This window comes from Kogia breviceps, chromosome 7, assembly GCF_026419965.1.
Source record: "Kogia breviceps isolate mKogBre1 chromosome 7, mKogBre1 haplotype 1, whole genome shotgun sequence".
In the NCBI taxonomy this organism is placed as follows: domain Eukaryota; kingdom Metazoa; phylum Chordata; class Mammalia; order Artiodactyla; family Physeteridae; genus Kogia; species Kogia breviceps.
The window spans coordinates 36769298-36782996 of record NC_081316.1 but is presented as its reverse complement, the minus strand read 5'-3'; the positions used below and the strand labels follow the sequence as shown (position 1 = coordinate 36782996).

General features: G+C 43.8%; 1 protein-coding gene across 12 annotated transcripts in view; it reads left to right on the top strand.

Annotated features, from left to right (window-relative positions):
- NAV2 (neuron navigator 2) overlaps window positions 1-13699 on the top strand; it is a 764629-nt gene that overhangs the window by 576275 nt on the left and 174655 nt on the right. The gene's annotated exons all lie outside the window — the stretch shown is intronic.

Sequence of the window (13699 nt, the reverse complement as noted above, 5' to 3'; positions counted from 1 at the left end):
ACTGGGTACAGCTGTCCCTTGCTTTAAGAAAGCCCAATATTAGTAGGGGGATGAGAGTGAATCTGTATGCAGATACTTCTGCAAAATGCTCTCCCATCATTGCTCCCTTGCTCCTTATAGCGAAGGAAGAGAGCTTCGGTCACCATCTCCGTTTAGTGAAGTGCATGGGTTAAGAGCATGGACTTTGGTGTTCAGATTCTTGCTCTGTTGCCATGTTGTCATGACCTTGGGCAAGTTGCTAACATCTCTGAGCTGCAGGAAACCCACTTCATGAGATGCTTGTGTGTGAATTAATGAAATCATTAATTAAATGAATTCAGTAAATGAAATTATTTAGTGCACTTTGCACAGTACCTGGCACTTGGTTAGCCCCCAGTAAATGGTAGTTAGGGATGTTAGGTTTAGTTTTACTTATGACTAACCTGGAGTTCAACTAAACTAAATGACTCGGTCAAGGTTACCAGGCTGTTAAGTTGGACTTGCCCCCATCCACAGAGTCCTGTGTTTGCACGATTCTTAGGGTGGTGTGAGTTGCACAGAGCAGAATAAAACAATTACCTTGCCGTTCTCTCCACCTCATCATGATTCTCTGGTTTTTAAAAGATGTCTTAGCTTGGGCTTCCCTGGTGGTGCAGTTGTTGAGAGTCCGCCTGCCGATGCAGGGGACACGGGTTCGTGCCCCGGTCCGGGAAGATCCCACATGCCGCGGAGCGGCTGGGCCCGTGAGCCATGGCCACTGAGCCTGCGCGTCCGGAGCCTGTGCTCCGCAAAGGGAGAGACCACAACAGTGAGAGGCCCGCCTACCACAAAAAAAAAAAAAAAAAAAAAAGATGTCTTAGCTTTACAGCAGAGTTACTAGATGCCTCTAAATGAGTGCTTCGCTTACAAAAACTCAATCTACCCCCAACTTGTCACAGCCAGGCCTGTTGTATAAAACAAAACAGACACCTGTAGGAAATTGCTTCCCTATTTGGATGAAGAAAGCTGATGAGCAGTCTTTAGGGACATTTTCTACCTCGGCATATGTCTTTTATTTTATTTATTTATTTTTTTTTTTTAAGAAGAAAAATTCTGTTTTTCCATTCAGGAGACAACTGTCAGGTGAAAAGTCTCAGAAGGCTGGTAGAGCTGGGTGTAGATCAGTGACGGTCACGAAGCCCCAGAATTATTTGATCTATCTAATACCACGTGTCTGCATACTTGGCAGAATCAGGATAAGTGACTGCTTTTTTTCCCTCCTGTTCCTGCACTTTTGGCGTAATACAACCATAGATAGTGAATAATAGTCCAATTCAGCTCTCAGTTTCTGCATTGATTCCCCTGGAGAAATACAATAAGTTAGTTCTTTGGTTGGCTGCTGATTTTGATTGGCAGAAAAAATAACAGCAGAAAGATTGCATTTTGCCAGCATCCTAAATTCTGAAGAACAAAAACCATACTTAAGTTATTGCCCGGCTGTTTGACATCCCCATTTTTTAAAAAGAGTCTCCTGGAGAGAAAAATTCTCTTTTTCCTCCTGGAAGGAGTTAAAGGTCAGAGAATTTCGCTGTAGCATCTCTGAAAGCTGTTGATGGAAGACTTGATGAAAATACCATTATCTTGTACCAAAAGAGGAGCACGCACTTTGAGAGTCCAGTTTAGGGTCTCATCTTCAGGCGGGTAGACTGGGAGTGTAGCTGAAATGTGTAGACTTTGAAATAAAGTTGCCTGGCAGTAATCTGTTTCATCTTGAGGCACCTAAAGCCTCATGCCTGTTTCCTCATACCTATCTCATTGGAATTTTTTTTTTTTTTTTTGCGGTATGCGGGCCTCTTACTGCTGTGGCTCTCCCATTGCGGGGTGCAGGCTCCTGGCGCGCAGGCTCAGCAGCCATGGCTCATGGGCCCAGCCGCTCCGCGGCCTGTGGGATCTTCCTGAACCGGGGCACGAACCCGTGTTCCCTGCATCAGCAGGTGGACTCTCAACCACTGCACCACCAGGGAAGCCCCTCTCATCGGATTATTAATGCAAAAGAAAGAAGTCAATACAATGAAAGTGCTTTCCAGCACAGTGTCTGCACAAAGTGCATGCTCTGTCAGTGTTGGCTGTTAATAATATAGGATTATTAACATTGTTACAGGTTTTTTTTTTCCATGGAAACCTTTTGTCAAATAAAATCTTACTTGTAAAGAGGGCTGCTCTGGTAGAAGTGGAGCAGAGAACATATAAAAGCAGGTTGGGTCAACTGCCCTTTTCCACAGTTGCTGCGAACACTCCCTTCCCCACCTCACCCCGCCTCCTTGGCCGTGGAGCCCGGGAAGCTCCCACCTTCCAGTACTGTCGTGGGCCCTTGACCTCTCACTGTCCACAGAGCAGACCTGAATCATGGGCCTGCCCTGACAGGTGTTGCTTTCATCCTTTTTGATGGTTCACTGTCAGTGGGTGAAAAAAATCAAAGGGAAAGGAAGACACCTCAGTAAGAAGGTTTCTTCCACTTTCACCTTTTCCCAGATCCTCTCTTGTCCAAGCTGAATGTCTTCTTCATTTCAGCCACTCCTTGCTGAGAATAGTTTATGGTCATCCTCAGATTCTCATCCTTATCCTGGGCAAGTTAAAGATTTCTCAGCAAGACTTTCCCTGGTAGCGCGATGGTTAAGAATTCACCTGCCAATGCAGGAGACACGGGTTCGAGCCCTGTTCCAGGATGATCCCACATGCTGCAGAGCAACTAAGCCTGTGCACCACAACTACTTAGCCTGTGCTCTAGAGCCAGCGAGCCACAACTACTGAGCCCACGTGCCACAACTACTGAAGCCCGCGTGCCTAGAGACTGCTCCGCAACAAGAGAAGCCATCGCGATAAGCCTGCACGCTGCAACGAAGAGTAACCCCTGCTCGCCACAACTAGAGAAAGCTGGCTTGCAGCAGTGAAGACCCAATGCAGCCATAAATAAATAAGTAAATAAATAAATAGGTAGGTAGGTAGGTAGATAGATGGATAGATAGATGTTCTCAACGTGTTGTAGTAAGACACAAATTCTTTAATACCTGGATGACAGTCATGTGGGGAGCTAGTCAGACCTCCAGCTGCTTGGCTCCATCCCCAGAGATTCTGAACAGAGAGGTTTGGGGGTAGAGCCAGCAAAGCTACTTTATTTAACAAGCCCCAGAGTCCTAAGTTCGGTAACAGCTGTGCCGTTTACTGATTGGGAGACCTTGGAGAAGTCATTACCTGCCCAAGGATCTTTTCCCTTTTGAGGAAATGAGTGACTTAAAGTAGAGGATCTCTAAGAAGCCTTTCCAGGTCCAAAATTCTAAAGATTTCACCATTCTAGCTCTGGTCTGAGCTGTGCGCAACAGGGCAAGATCCTTACCTCCCTTCTTCTAAATGTCATTCCTGTGTTCATGCAGTCCAAGATCACATCAGTTTTCATGGCTGCCATGTGTCAGGACTGAGTCACAGTGAGCCTGTTGATAGAAATCTTTTTATAGACATCCCCCTGCACAGCCATGACTGCTGCTTCCTGCTTGCATGTAGCTTTTTGGCTTTAGTACAGAGCCTTATTTTAATCCTTTTGAAATGAAAGGGAACAGGTACATATTAAGGATATTTAGTGTTCAAAATGCATATCATGAGGGGCTTCCCTGGTGGCACAGTGGTTGAGAGTCCGCCTGCTGATACAGGGGACACGGGTTTGTGCCCCGGTCTGGGAAGATCCCACATGCCGCGGAGCGGCTGGGCCCGTGAGCCATGGCCGCTGAGCCTGCGCGTCCGGAACCTGTGCTGCGCAACGGGAGAGGCCACAACAGTGAGAGGCCCGCGTACCGCAAAAAAAAAAAAAAAAAAAAAAAATGCATATCATGAAAGCATTCCACAATCTACAACTTCCCAGGGGAAAAAAAGGTACATCTTCTTCCTTCTCCTTTGCGTAGCTCTCCTGATTAGTGACTATTACCTGTTAGACAGCAGTCTTATCTGCTTTGGGTTACATTCCCATTTTATGCCCCCCTCCATTAGGACAGTTTACCAGAATGCATCCTATGATAGGCTGTTTCCTTAAGCTATCCCATAAAATCAATTCTATGGCAAAAAATAGGTTTGGGATTCATACTATCCCATTGTCATTTTGGATATTCCCAGTGCAAGTGAGCATGTTAAAGGCTCTGGGAAGTCCTGCAGGCAAGAAAACTGACTACTCTTTAGCCCTCTGTTTTCTAAACTTACCTGAGCCTGGAACCCCTTCTCTCTGTTACTTCCTGTTTGTATTGCCTAATAGAAGGCATTCTTTGTTAACACTGGTTTGGAAGCTCCTATTTTGGAGTGCCCATCCCTTGCCCAAAGAGAAAACAGGAAGACTGGGCTGGTATCTTAGGCGAAGAGAGTCTATAGCATTCCTTAACCAGCTCCGTCTTAGGGGGATGTATTTATAATAGTGTACAACCGTTGCACTCTGCCAAAGAGCTGTTAGCTGTGGACGGTGACGTCCTGCGAGAATGAGATTTGCCCCCCCACCCCGTTTATCATCTCTGTGAAATTTCATACACCCTTGAAGCAAGGGAGAAAGTTCTCTACAGCCAGTTTTGTACTTATAGCCGTATATGGTACAAGATAGAGAAATGGCTTGACCAGTTAAAACAAAAGCTTTCTCTTCAAACATAGTGCTTGGGATTTTGAACAAGTAAGTTCAAGAGAGAGGAAAGAGTTGTTTTGACAGTGATAAGCCTTCAAGAAATGAAAGATGAAGAATAGTATCCCTTTTTGTTGTTAAAGGTATCTTCCTTCAGGTGTCAGCAGTCAAATGGTCTCCTTACCCAACAGAGTGGGAGCATTTACCAATATGTATAGGACACTTATTGATGTAAAGGGTGTATGGGAGGGAGGGAGGGAAAGATTTTACGAATTCTCTTTCTAAGGTGTTACTACCAGGTCAACCATAAGCCCAGCTGTATACTAATATTTCAGGCGAGTTAACCTTTGTTTAGTTTCCCCAGTTCTTTATGGCATTAAGTAGGATTGGAAAACGTACCTTGTAAAGCTGGAGAAAATGTAGTGACAACAATTTAGGAGAATGGTACTCTCTTCTTTTACTGCCTTTTAGCGTCATTTAGAGCTACAAATGGCCTCGTTACCCATAGTTTCACTTGGTTTTATCCAAAATAAGCCATGGAAGAGAAAGAATTACCTTGAAATTACATTCCGCACATTCATTTTTGGTCACGCCCTCATAAGGTACTGGCATGTTTATACATAATCTTTTTGATGACCCAGTATAGCAAAATTCTCACCATTCATAGCAGGAAACACATGAAAAGCATCACCAAGGATTCTAGTCTTCTGAGTTCACTTAGTTGTAAAGAGAACAACTGGCACGGTTAGCCAAGAGGGATAAGCCAGGCACACCTGATTTTAATTTTGAGCCATATGGAGGGATCCAGTGTGGGTAATAGTTGTTATTTGTTTATTGATTTCTGGGCACCTGTCAATGCATCACTTTCACTAAGGGAAATGAGCCAGTCTTGAAAGGACAAAGGCATGGATTTCCAACAAGCATTTCTGTGACTTAGTGCATCAGCCATTCTTGTGAGTAAGCTAAGTGTGACCACTAACTACAATTCAGGGCAGCCAATATCAGGGCCCCAGAGAAGGCCTGGCAGAGGCTTCCGTCTCTTTAGATGAAAAGAGATGGCTTCTGGTTTGGGGGTTCGGGAGGGTTCCTAGAAGAAACGGCATGAAAGGTAGACTGTGGGGGTGAAAGTCAGGTAGGGATGTGAGACAATGAGGGGGGCAAGGAAGCATCCAGTCGGAAGAAATAGCTTGACCAAAGAGTCAGTGATGGCCAGTTTAAGGAAGAAAAAGTCTAGTGGTGTAATTTGTTTCCCTGCTTGAGTTTCTTAAAAAGGATCACTATTCCTTTGAAGCAGACATTTTTTCAAGCTAGAATAAAATAATACTAATAAATTAATATTTGAAACTATGTAATTTCATGTGATTAATTAACATCAAAGATAAACTTTAGTTTAACAAACATTTACTGAGCCCTTATTGTGTGCCAGACCCTGTGCTAATCACTGGAAATAAAGTAGTAAACCCCTCACCCGTTTAGGCTATGGTGGTCAGAATTCGGTTACTTGCAGCCAAATACAATCTTTTTCTTTTTTTTTTTTTTTCATTGTGAACAATCCTGCCTTCCCCCAGCCCATGGCAACCACCCTTCTACTTTCTGTCTCTATGAATTTGATTACTCAAGGGACCTTTTATAAGTGGAATCAAACAATATTTGCCTTTCATGACTGGCTTGTTTGTCTTAACATGATGTCTTCAAGGCTCATCCATATTGTAGCAAGTGTCAGAATTTCCTTCCTTTTGCAGGCTGAATTAATACTCCATTGTGTGTGCATGCGTGTGTATGTGTTTGTGTGTGTGTATACATATATATACACCACACTTAGCTTATTCATTCATTTATCCGAACAATATCTATTGTTTAACCATTGATGGACACTTGGGTTGCTTCCACCTTTTGGCTATTGTGAATAATGTTGCTATGAACGTGGGTGTACAAATATCTGTTTAGGTCCCTGCTTTCACTTCTTTCAGGTATATACCCAGGAGTGGAATTGATAGATCATATCCTATGTTTAATTTTTTGAGGAATTGCCATTCTGTTTTCTACAATGGCTGCACAATCTTCTATTCCCACAGTAGTACACAAAGGTTCCAGTTTCTCCACATCCTCACAAACACTTGTTATTTTCTGTTTTGTTTTGTTTTTAATAATATCCATCCTAATTTGTATGAAGTGGTATCTCATTGTTGTTTTTGATTTGCATTCCCTGGTGAGTAGAGACATTGAACGTCTTTCTGTGTGTGTATTGGTCATTTGTATATCTTCTTTGGATAAATGTCTATTCAAGTCCTTTACCCATTTTTCAATCAGGTTGTTGTTGAGTTATATGAGTTCTTTATATGTTCTGGATATCAAGTCCTTATCAGATGTATGACTTGCAAGTATTATCTTCCATAGGATGTTTTTTCATTCTGTTGATTATGTCCTTTGATGTACAAGTTTTTAACTTTGATGAAGTCCAGCTTACTTTTTTTTTTTTTGCTCATGCTTTTTGTGTCATATCCAAGAAATTATTTCCAAACCCAATGTCATGAAGTTTTTGCCCTGTGTTTTCTTGTAAGAGTTTTATAGTTTTTACTCTTACATTTAGGTCTTTGATCCATCTTAGGTTAATTTTGTATGGTGTAAGGTAAGAATGTATGGTGTAAGGTAAGAATCCAACTTCATTTTTTTGCACATGGATATCCAGTTTTCCCAGCACATCATGTTGAAAAGACCGTCTTTACCCCACTGAATATTCTTTTTTTTTTTTTTTTTTTTTTTTTTTTTTTTTTTTTTTGTGGTACGTGGGCCTCTCACTGTTGTGGCCTCTCTGGTTGCGGAGCACAGGCTCTGGATGCACAGGCTCAGCGGCCATGGCTCATGGGCCCAGCCGCTCTGCAGCATGTGGGATCTTCCTGGACCGGGGCACAAACCCGTGTCCCCTGCATCGGCAGGCAGATTCTCAAGCACTGCGCCACCAGGGAGGCCCCACTGAATATTCTTGAAAATTATTTGACCATATATGCAAAGGTTTATATCTGGCCTCTCTCGTTCATTGATCTATATGACGGTCTTTGCCAGCATCACAATGATTTGATTACCGTAGCTTTGTAGTAAGTTTTGAATCAGGAAGTATGAGACCTCCAAATTTGTTCTTTTTCAAGATTGCTTTGGCTATTCAGAGTTCCTTGAGATTCCATCTAAATTTTTGTATGGATTTTTCTGTTTCAACAGAAACATCATTGGGATTTTGATAGGGACTGACTTAACAGAGCAACTTTAAAGAAAATATTTGTTTATATAAATCATCATTCCTATTCTAACTTGGATGTTTTAGGAGCCTATGGAGTTATAGACACAAAATGATCCTTAGAAAATATGAATCCAAAGCCCAGCTCCCTCTACACCATGCCCTTTCCCTTTCAGTACACTTTTCTTGGTACTTCTCCTGACCCCCCCTCTCCATCTTTCTGTACCTCCAAGGATCCTCTCAAAGAAGGAGTTGGAGAGAAACTATGTTTAAGCCCATGCCCTTAATTTTAGATCTTGATCACAACAGTGTTGAGAACGCGCCTTGGGCCAGGCTCCAGGAATCCTGAACAACTACTAAGTGGATTGAGTGAGGTTCATTTATGTGCCCCTCTGTGGTCTGGTGGCTAATGGTTGTAAAGAAACTGACCTGAGTAACTCTGGAAACAATGTCCAGCCCGTATGGCTAGAGTCCATGCACTTACAAAAAAAACCAAAAAACAAAAACAAAAAACTGGTTTCAATTATCTGAACAAATTTGAATGCTCAAGATGGATACCTTGACAAATTATAGGAAATTGTGAACATCTTCCCAGGCCCAATTATCAGGCCTTTTCCTGAAGGCGATGGAGAGGATTTAGGCAAGAACCATCCCCAGGGCAGGTTTAAAATCACAGTAGGGTGACTGGAGCTGAGATCAGCTGGCCTCACTGCCTGGGTGCCTGCTGCCATCTGGACCAGACCACCAATGTCTCCCAAGTAGGAAGCTGGGGAAAGAAGGGGCCGGGGACCAATGTTGGCCCTCTTGGAAGTAGAGAGGAAGAAATGCTTATTTATCTGCCTTGGACAGTATTTCCCTTTAGAAAGTATTTTGGTTACTGTCAGGGAAGGTTGAGGCTGGCTGCCAGAAAAACCAAACTTTTCCCCTCCCCACAGGAGGATTAATGCTCTCCCTAAGCTCTTAAAAAAAAAAAAAAAAAAAGCCTTTTCTCTTCTTCAAAGGACTCCTGTTTCTGCAGTATTTCAAATGAGACTTTTCCTTTTTGCGATGGTTTGTCAGTTGGTGGTGGGTGAACCTGGCGAGCTGGCCTTTTAAAGCTGAGATATTCAGGCTGCAGGGTGTGGTCCACTGGTGGGTGGTAAAATCTGTTCAGGGCCCCTGTGATCAGCATTTTTTAAAATGGACTAAGGCAAAATATACCAGTGTCTATTACATACAGTAAGTCTTGATATTTTTAATTTTACATGTGGATATTTGGGATGTGTATTGGGCATGATGTAACGTGTTATTCTTACTATGTTTAGTAGTCCAAAACTTAGGACCGTTATTCTTAAAATTACCTTTGGCTAAACAAAGGCCTGGTCATGTTCCCAGATCTGGCCCATTCTCAGCAAAATGTCGTGCTAAACAAATACATACAAATAAATAAAGCTATAAAAGTAGCCATTTCAGATTAGTTTTTGAACCTAGTCCTTATTTGGGCCTTCTGATTTAATTTCTCTTTGGTGGATTGCATTTTCCAAAAGAATAAATTGAGTATAAAACAAGTATTATTAAAATACTTATGTATTTTGCATATAAAATAAATATTTCTGATTTAATGGAACAGTGTTTCCCCAACTTTAGTCTTTCACAAACTTTCTGCGTGATTTTTGCCACATCAGTGAACTGCTTGTGTTTTTATTTGTTTCGTATTTTCCTTAAATCAACTCAAATTAAATCTACATCTGCTGTCTGTGAAGCTGTTGATTTATATATGGGCTACTTATCTTTTCTGATATGCAATAAAATAAATACGTAACTTTTAAAATAGAAAAATGTTTTTCCATGTGCCATCAAATACGTTCATCTCACCTCTTTACCCCACATACCATTATTGGGAGAACACTGGTAGTCAAAACATTTCTTTTGTGCTTTCCTCATTTTGCTCTCTCAGATTCCTTTGTTCCAACAAAGGTTCCTATACCTGAGAAAAGAAACTAGAGCTGTTAGTTATTAGAGAGAGAAGTGTTCTTAATTTTAAAGAACTCCCCCTACCCTCCCTCCCACACATTTACTTTCATAGAATACTAGCATTTTTGAATTCACTAGCAGCTCATTCAAGGTTGAGTATACCTTGACCCAGCCAGTTTTCTGCATTTATTGGTAAGCATCTTAAGAGAACCATGGAGGGGGAATGATTGACATTAAAGAAACACCTGTATGTCGCAGCACAGGGCAACTCATTGTTTAGCGAGTGAACTTAGTTGCGTTCTTGGGGCCCAGCCTCATAGGGTCTCTTGGAGACTGGCTGAGATTTTAATGGAAACAGAGCTGAAAGGATTCTAGAGAAAAAGCTTATCCTCTTTCTTACAAATGGGGCTACGGAGGCCTAGAGGGGCAGAGTGGTATACCTGGGGTCACACCTTCAGCTGGTGTAAAACTTGAGGCTTGGCCTGTCTCCCCACATCCCTCCTGCATTTATCTCACTATCTCAGAAGCCTGGTAAGGAAAGTCTCATGCTGGGTATCACAGAAGCCTTGTATTAGAAAAATGGCTGCTTTCCACTTCAACCAAGATCTGAGATCACTGATGCGATACCCTAGGGATGACAGAAACATGTCAAGTTCACCTGGACAAGACCACTGATGACCTGGAGCCCCTTCACTGTTAAGGGGTTTTCTGGCTATGACATAATGTCAAAGTATTGATGATCTGATCCTCAGGTGCCCTGTAGCCCTACTCGGGGAACTTCTGCTCCAGAAACCAAATTCAGAATCATCCGCCAGGACTACTCTTACAGCTGTAATGAGTAGCCTTGAAGTGTCCCCATGATCCTGTAACCAGGGGAGTCCAGGCAAAATGCCAAGTAGCAATTCTGAAGTTCTGAGTCCTGATCCTGAGTTTGGACTGAAAAGTTTTAAGAAAACCCTAATGACTAATCACAAATTTTGAGTCTCTCTTACCTTAAATGTGACTTGCAAAGGTCAAAACTACCAACCAACAATTCAGAAACCATTTACTATTTTCTATGCTCTGGCAGGCTTTGGAACACAAGGATGAATGGGGGTGGGGGTCATCTCTGCCCTGGAGGAATTTACAAACCAGTGGAATAACAATGAAGCGTTCCCAGATTCCTTGGGGAGAATTAGGAGATCCCAATGCTTGGGTCTCCCGGGACCGGGGACCGCGTACAGCCCTCTAAAGCCTTGACATTGTTTCTGTGCTCTGTTTTGAGGTCCGCTGCCCCTTTGGGCAGTGAGTTCCTAGAGGGCAGGGGTTATATCTTACTCAACTCTGTATTCCCAGTGCCTGGTGTAAGTAGGTGACCCTCCAAATGCTTTTATAAAAAGGGAGGTATGGAGAGTGTCCTGGGAAAACATCATTCATTTGCATCATTCAGCTCGAGGGTCTCAGGTAGCTTGACGAAGGAGGAAGGCCTTTGAGCTGAGGTTTGCAAGACAGGGAGGAGTTTCTGGGAGCTGTTTGGGGAATGGCCTGAGGAGTGCCTGTGTGTCCGCCATGGCTACACTGCAGAGGGCCCCTTCCCTGCACCTGGCACCTTCCCTAAAGGAGACACACATCTTTGGTTGGTCTGCGCATTTCTCTTAGGCAAGCCAGCCATCTGTTTAGCTCCGGATCTGTCCTTAGCTAGTTAGTAACAACTGATTTCTAGCTGTGTGTGTTAAGGTTTAAAAACACACAGAAACGCTAGGCAGGGGCATTTCTTGTCCAGCCGATTTCAGGCGAGCTTTATAAGAGTTCCAAGGAATGTGTGGGAGCAGAGAAGTGACACTGATCCATGTATGTCTGCTCTGTAGGGAGTATGCCTGAAACTTCTTTAGAAACGAGGGGCGTACCTCTGGTCAGGATTTGTTGCAGCTCCTGTAGGCACATTGCCCCCCAAAGCCCCTTTTTCTTTAGGGCTTCTTTGCTACCAAATGATAAGATGTATTTATTAATTACATTAGTTATCATCTGTTCCTCGCTGCCAGAGTGTAACCTCCGTGAAGGCAGGGGTCTTGGGGCATCTGTGACAACTGTCACTGAGGCATCCCAAGTGCCTAGAGAATGCGTGGCTTATACTAGGCACTCACTGAATATTGATATGAATGAGTATATGGAATGAACGAATGAATGAATACTTCTGCCCAAGATCCGAGCCCAGGTAAAGGGAAGGACAGTTGTCCCGAGAGAGTGGAACTCGGGACTGGAGGGTCACCAGTATTTCCTCCAGGGCGCTGGCCTCTGTGGCATAGGCTGCCTCCTTTCCAGTGGCTGGGCTGGTTTGTCGTGAATATACCCAAGCAATAGAAAAGGTGATGCCCCAGACGTACTCTAGTCATTTAAGTGGCTGTTGTTTAGATGTGTTCTTTATCACAGGAGGTAGCTGTGATGCAGTCCCAAAGAACACTGTGTCAGAATACCTGGGTCCAAAGTCCAGATTTGTCCATTTCCAGCAGTGGGACTGAGGAGCAGTCATTTGCCCTCTCTGAGCCTTAGTCTTGTCAAACGGGGGCAGTAACCCCCTTCACAACGTGCCTAGCACGGCACCAGCAGCGCCGCACCCGAGGAGACCCTCTGAAAGGCCAGTAGTGTGGGTGGGTTCTGTGAGCCTGTTTCCCAGGCAGTCCCCGGCTCTCCCCAGGAAAAGATCCAGCAACGCCCCTTGAGTTTTGTTAACGGAGGATCATGCAGCAGCCCCTGCTCCAAACTCAAATCCCCAGTAAGTCAGGAAGATGTATGTGTTTTAAAACATTGGGAGGTCTGCGTTGGATCACCCTGGAGCCGTGGCTTCCCGGAGCAGCTGAGAGTGAAGGGAAGCAGTTCCTCTGCCGGGAGCTCTCCCGGCTCATGTCCCACAAGGGGTTGCCTTCACTCGGCTTTGGCGGCCGTTGACTTTTAAATCATAAAAAGCCGCTCTGTATACAGTTTACTCTGTTGCTAGAAGGCGGCAGAACATAGGTATTTAAAAAGGGAAAAAAAAAAAAGCAGAAGAAGCAGCCGTTAATCCCGCCAGGCTTCTGGGCACTGGAGCAGTTGCGGATGACAAAAGTTAATTAGAAACATGAGCAGTTTAACCGAAAACACTTGTGACAATTGGAAGGACAGCCTTTCGGGTTGGAGAAGTTTTCCTAGGGAATCGTTGTGGAAGAAAGTGGCTGCCGCTGGGTAAGTCGTGTCATCGTGTGACTCTGCAGACACAGACATGCTCTGTGGGGGCTGAGGCACTGCATCCTGCCTGCACTGGGTGGGCGCGGCCGTGGGTGGGTGTGGGTGCTGGGCTCAGCCATGTCCCTGCCACCTTCCCTCTGACAGCTGCCCTGACGTCAGGGACGGAGCTGTGTGGCTCCGAGTGCTGCCTGAGGAAGGGCGCTGCAGGGTTCATGTCTGCAGTCTGGGCCACCTTGGTGACTAGCGGAGCACCAGTTTGGAACCCGCCCTTCTCAGAATAATTCCAGTTTTAGTTTGGAAATATTTTGAAACTTTTCTGAGAAAAGAGTTTGGCCGGGGAACTACTCCCTGACCGCCAAGGGGGAAACCTTGACTTTCAGATAACCTGTGTGTTTTCCTGCTTACGGTGAAGTCTTGTGCCCAGTTCATACTCTTAAGCTCAGAAGCCTTTTTAAAAATTTTAACTCTTAACTTGCATTGTGTTCGTAACTCTTTAAAAGTGCCAATATAGGAAAAACGTATTTGTTTTGATGGGATTTAGCAACTTTTGTGGGTAATTCTTCTTCTGTAAAGATTATACTTGGTTTCTCTTTTTCTGGATTTTTTTTTTTTTTTTTTTTTTGGTCTGTTCTGTTTTAATGTCTCTGCTACATTGTTTTCTTAAAGTTGGATAATTCTCAATTGTTTGGCTTAACTAGGAAACGGAG